Below are 6,578 nucleotides of genomic sequence, written 5' to 3'. Positions count from 1 at the left end.
TTGTGAATACTGCTACAATCAACATATGTATGCATGTGTCTTTATCACAGAATGATTTATATTTCTTTGCATATATACCCAATAATGGAATTGCTGAGTCGAATGGTAGTTCTAATTTAAGTTCTCCAAGAAATCACCAAACTGGTTTCGACAATGGCTAAATTAATTTACATTCCCACCAGCAGTGTATAAGTGTTCCCTTTGCTCTGCAACCTTCCCACTATCTGTTATTTTTTTGACTTTTTAATAATGGCCATTCTGACTGGTAATGATGGTATCTCATTATGGTTTTGATTTGCATTTCTCTGATGATTAATGAGGTTTAGCATTTTTTCATGCTTGTTGCCCACATATGACTTCTTTGAAAAGTGTCTGTTCAGGTCCTTTGCCCCCCTTTAATGGGGTTGTTTTTTCTTGTTGATTTGTTTAAGTTCCTTATAGATTCTGGGTATCAGACCTTTGTTGTATACATAGTTTGCAAATATTTTCTCTCATTCTGTAGATTATCTATTTACTCTGTTGATAGCTTATTTTGCTTTTCAAAAGATCTTTAGTCTAATTAGGTCACTTGTCAATTTTTTGTTTTGTTACAATTGCTTTTGAGGACTTAGTCATAAATTCTTTCCCAGAGCTGATGTCCAAAATGGCGTTTCCTAGGTTTTCCTCTAGGATTCTTACAGTTTGAGATCTTACATTTGAATCTTTAAGCCATCTTGAGTAAATTTTTGTATATAGTAAAAGGTAGGAGTCCAGTTTCATTCTTCTGCATAAGGCAAGACAGTTGTTCTAGCACTCTTTATTAAATAGGGAGTTCTTTCACTACTCCTTATTTTTGTCAACTTTGTCAAAGATCAAATGGCTGTAGGTGGTTTTATTTCTGGGTTTTCCAGTATGTTCCATTGGTCTATGTGTCTCATTTGGTACCAGTATCAAGCTGTTTTGGTTACTTTAGCCTTATAGCACAGTTTGAGATAGGGTGATGTTTCCAGCTTTGTTCTTTTTGCTTAGGATTGCTTTGGCCATTTTGGCTCTTTTTGTTTTTTTGGGTTTCATATTAATTTCAGAATAGTTTTTTTCTAATTTTATGGAATATTATGTTAGAAGTTTGACAGGAATCACACTGAATCTGTAAATTGCTTTGGGCAGTATGACCATTGTAATGTTATTGATTCCTCTAATCCATGATATTAGAATTTTTTTTCCAATTATTTCTGTCCTCTATTATTTTTTTCAGTAATGCTTTATAGTTCTCCTTGTAAAGGATCTTTGACCTCCTTGATTAGATATATTACTAGGTATTTGTGTGTGTGTGTGTGTGTGTGTGTGTGTGTGTATTGTAAGTGGTAATGCATTCATTATTTGGCTCTCAGCTTGAATGTTATTTGTGCATGGAAATGCTACTGACTTTTTTACATTGATTTTGTATCCTGGATTGAAGTCATTTATCAATTCCAGGAGCCTCCTGGTGGAGTCTTTAGGGTTTTCTAGATGTAGAATCATATTGTCCATGAAGAGAGGTAGCTTGACTTCTTCTTTTCCTATTTAGATGCATTTTATTTCTTTCTCTTGCCTGATTGCTCTGGCTATAACTTCTAATATGATGTTGAGTAAGAGTGGTAAGAGTGGACATCCTTGTCTTATTCCAATTCTCAAGGGGAATGCTTCCAGTTTTTGTCTGTTCAGTATAATGTTGGCTGTGGGTTTGTCATGATGACTCATTATTTTGAGGTACGTTCCTTCAATGCCTAGTTTGTTGACGGTTTTATCATAAAGGGATATTCAATTTTATCAAAAGTTTTATCCTTTCTATTGAGATAATCATGTGGTTTTTATCTTTAATTCTGTTTAGGTGGCAAAACAGATTTACTGATTTGCATATGTTGAACCAAACTTGCATTCCAGGAATGAAGCCTACTTGTTCATCGTGAATTAACTTTTTGATATGATACTAGATTCAATTTGCTCATATTTTGTTGAGAATTTCTGCATCAATATTCATCAGGGATATTGACCTGTATTTACCTTTTTTCATTGTGTATTTGACAGATTTTGGTATCAGAGTGATGCTGCTTCATATAGTAAATTAGGGAGGTGTCCCTGCTCAATTTTTGGTAAAGTTTTGGTAGAAATGGTACTAGCTCTTCTTTATATATCAGTAGAATTTGGCTGTAAATCCATCTGGTCATCTGGTCTGGAGCTTTTTGTGGTTAGTAGGTTTTTTATTACTAATTCAATTTCAGAAATCAATGTTGATCTGGTTAACCATTCAACTTCTTCCTGATTCAATTGTGGGAGGGCGTGTGTTTCCAGGAATTTATCCATGTCTTCTAGACTTTCTAGTTTATATGCATAGAAGTGTTCACAAGAGACCTTGAGAATGTTTGTATTTCTGTGGGATTGGTTGCAGTATCACCTTTGTCATTTCTGATTGGGCTTATTTGGATCTTCTCTCTTTGTTTGCTAATCTAGCTAACAGACAAAGGACCAACTTTTGGTTTTGCTGATTTTTGGCATAAATTTTTGGATCTCAATGTTGTTCAGTTCTGTTCTGATTTTAGTTACTTCTTTTTTTCTGCTAGCTTTAGGGTTACTTTGTTCTTTTTCTTTTTTTTTTTTTTTTTTTTTTTTTGTTCCTCTAGGTATGATGTTAGATCACTAATTTGAGATATTTCTAACTTTTTGAGGTAGGTGTGTAGTGCTATAAACTTACTCTTAACACTGCTTTTGCTGCGTCCCAGAGATTTTGGTATATTGTCTCTGTTTTCATGTATTTCAAGGAATTTTTTTATTCTGCCTTGATTTCATTGTTTACCCAACAGTCATTCAGGAGCAAGCTGGATTTCCATATAACTGTGTGGTATTAAGAGATCATCTTGGTATAGATATCTATTTTTATTCCACTGTGGTCTGAGAGTAAGATTGGTAAGATATTGATTTTTTGAAAATATTGAAACTTGCTTTATGGCCAAGCATTTGGTCAATGGTAGAGTATGTTGTACTTATAAATGAGAAGAATGTATATTCTGTGGTTGATAGGTGGAGTATTCTGTAGATGTCTATTAGGTCCAATTGATCAAGGGTTGAATTTAAGTCTAGAATTTCTTTCTTAGTTTTCTACCTCAGTGATCTATCTAATGTCATCAGTGGGGTATTGAAGTCTTCCAATACTATTGAGTGGCTGTCTAAGTCTTTTTGAAGGTCTAGAAGTATTTGTTTCATGAATCTGCATGCTCCAATGTTAGATGTGTATATATTTAGGATAGTTAAGTCTTTTGGTTGAACTGAACCCTTAATTATTATGTAATGCTTCTCTTTGTCCTTTTTAACTGTTGTTGATTTAATATCTGTTTTAGCTTATATAAGAATAGTGACCTCTGCTCTTTTTTTTCCATTTGTGAGATAGATCTTTCTCCAGCCCTTTACTTTGAGCCTTTAGGTGTCATTACATTGAGACAGATCTCTTAAAGACAGCTGACAGATGGGTCCTGTTTTTAATCCAACTTGCCACTCTGTGTCTTTTAAATGGGACATTTAGACTGTTTACATTCAAAGTTAGTATTGATATGTAACATTTTCATGCTTTTATGAAATTTTTAGCTGGTTGCTTTGGAGTTTCTAATGTGTGGTTGCTTTATAGAGTCTCCTGTGGACTATGTACTTAAATCATTTTTATGGTAGCAGATATTGTTCTTTTGATTCCATATTTAGAACACCCTTAAGCATCTCTTATAAGGCTGGTCTAGTGGTAACAAATTCTCTTAGTGTTTCTTCATCTGGAAAAGATTTTATTTCTCCTTTACTTACAAAGTAAGTAAGTTTGTTTGTCAGGATATAAACTTAGTTTGTCAGGATATAAAATTCTTGGTTGGAATTTCTTTGCTTTAAGAATGCTGAAAATAGGCCCCAATCTCTCCTGGCTTGCAAGGTTTCTGTTGAGAAGCCTGTTGTTAGCCTGGTGAGCTTCCCTTTATACATGATCTGACCTTTTTTTCTAGGTTTTTTTTTTTTTTTTTCATTGACTTTAGACAATCCAGTGACAATATGCTTTGATGGTGTTAATTTTGAATGGTACCTCACAAGTGTTCTCTGGATTTCTTGTATCTGGATGCTTAACTCCCTAAAAATATTAGAAAAATTGCCTTGAATTATTCCCTTACATGTTTTCCATTCCTTCTTTCTCAGGAATCCAAATAATTCATAGTTTGGTCACTTTACATAATCCCATATCTCTTAAATATTTGTTTATTTCTTAAATTCCTTTTTCTTTATTTTTGTCTGACTGTGTTAGTTTGAAAGACCAGTTTTCAAGCTCTGAAATTCTTTCTTCCACTCAACTTAGTCTATGATAAAGCTTTCCATTGTATTTTGAAATTCCTTAAGTGAGATTTGCAATTCCATAAGCTCTGATTGATTTCTTTTAAGATGTTTATCTCTTCCTTCATTTCCTGGATTTATTTAAAAGCCTCTTTGTGCCGAGTTTCCTTGCAATCTATGCTTTAAATTCTTTTTTTAAATAATTTTAAATTTTATTATATAGGTTTTCTCAATAACTTCCCAATACAAACCAAAAAACACCAATTCCCAAAAACTACAGATACATAGTTGGGTCTAGAAGTTTGAAGGCAGAGAACTATTAACTTGAAAAAGTTTAATTATGAATTGATACTGTATTTCTGAAAACATTGGTGATACTGAAATAACACACCAATAGACAGGACCAATATGATCCTGGCAAAATGCTTATCTCACTGGTCAAGCAGCAATATTTCCTTTTACAAATGTTCTGAGGAACAATGCTTAAAATTATACCAGGGCTTAAGATATAATTTTAATAAAGTATATTTAAAGTGTACATGAAAAGGGGAAATATGAAATCAGGCAAAAGTCTTTTGACTTTTGGTATCCTTATAATTCCCCAATTATCAGGGGATGAAATATTTTTCTAGAAAAAATAAAATGATTATGTTATTTCCTATGGTGCTTTATGTATCAGAGTCACTTGCAGATTCTGGTCTGCTGTCATCTGGCCGATCACTTTCCTTGTCCCAGTCTTTCATAGATGCTCCCATCATGAAATCATCACGTAGGATCGTCCAACCTGGGCCCTCTTCTGATTTCACTTCAGTCTGCTTGGCTTTTGGTTTCTTCTTGCTTGAGGTAGTCTCATTTGTACTTTCATCTGTTCCTCTCAAAACACTGATAAAATCTTTCTTGGAAACAGTTGATATCAACTTAGTTGGCTTTCTAATAGAGCTTCCAGCTTCTTTAACCTTCTCATCTATGTTCTTTTGATGTTTCTGAACAGCATTAAATAATCGCACCACACCCCTTGTTGCAATTCTCTGAAGATTTCTCTGTCTCCTTGTCTTGGACAACATCTGGCTTTACTCTGCACATCATTTCCCACTCCATCCTCTTAACACGCTGTTTTATTTTCTCTTGTCTTTCTTGCTTTAACTTTTCTTTTTCCTTTTCCAGCTTCTTATTTTTGACCAGAATAGTAGGTTTACTTTCAGGAGTTTTCTTGTTGAGGACTTTAGCCATAGCATTTGCCCAGCCCGTATTGGTCCCAATATTTGATTCTGCGTCATCTTCATTTTCTTCATCACAGGGCTCAGCATCACCCTCATTGTCAGCTTCTATTGCTTCCTCAACAGAATAAAAGTAGTCATATTCTGACCCACAGCTTCCTATTATAGATCCTCCTACTATAGAACCTTCGCTATAGGAAGCGTCTGTGCCCTCCTCTTCTAGCACCAACGCTACGGCTCCGGTTGCCATTTTCATCATCTTCTTTGGGGTCTTTTTCAGATTTTCCTCCGCACTCACACGAGTCCGGAACGGCGGCTACCATTTTTCCGTGCCGGAAGTGTTTTTTACGCTTTAAATTCTTTATCTGCCATTTCTGAGTTTCCACTTTTGTTAGAAACTGTTTCTAGAGACTAATGTGATCCTTTAGTGGTGTCACTACATTCATATTTTTCATAATTCCAAAATGCTTGTCCTGGTTCCTTCTCATTTGAAGACACTGGCCCTTCTGATTTTTGTCATTATTTTTATGCAGGTAGGATTTTTTTCCCCTATAATATTATTGCAGGTTTTGTCCTTTTTGTTCCCCCACTCTCCAGGAGGTGTAACTTTGGAGAAGGCTGGGTAGGGTCTTTGTTCTTTGCTTCTATAGCCCTATGCAATTCTGTCAGTAGGTTTTATATTGCCTAAGTGGTTTGACCTAAAATCTAATAGATAGATGGCACTTATAGGTAAGAGCCAGCTGCAGTCAATGCAGCTGGGTATATACCTGATTCTTGTTTACTTGGAGAAGCTATCTGTTGCCTCAGGCAGTGGTGTGATCTGTGGCATGCACAGTGGTATGAATTCCCTGCTCAGCCCTAGGAGGGTAGGGAGCAACATGGGCAGGAACAGATCAGGCAGGCCTATCTACAGATGGCAGGCATAAACACCAGTGCCAAAGGAAAATCCAGTGCACTGGGATCTTTGCACAGAAAGTGTAGGGTTGCTCAGGCTGCTGCTCCAGGCAAATGAGTGTTCTGTCTGGAGTTCTGCTTGGGGGTGGAGTA

The 6,578-nt window shown here is 35.5% G+C and overlaps 1 pseudogene; it reads right to left on the bottom strand.

Annotated features, from left to right (window-relative positions):
- Positions 1 to 3,990: 3,990 nt before the first annotated feature.
- On the bottom strand, positions 3,991 to 6,291 carry LOC105732763 (RRP15-like protein; annotated as a pseudogene).
- Positions 6,292 to 6,578: the final 287 nt, after the last annotated feature.

The sequence above is a fragment of the Aotus nancymaae genome, unplaced genomic scaffold, assembly GCF_030222135.1.
Source record: "Aotus nancymaae isolate 86718 unplaced genomic scaffold, 86718_ANA_hifiasm-v0.15.2.pri h1tg000006l, whole genome shotgun sequence".
NCBI classification, from domain to species: Eukaryota; Metazoa; Chordata; class Mammalia; order Primates; family Aotidae; genus Aotus; species Aotus nancymaae.
This window is presented reverse-complemented; position numbering and strand designations above follow the sequence as displayed.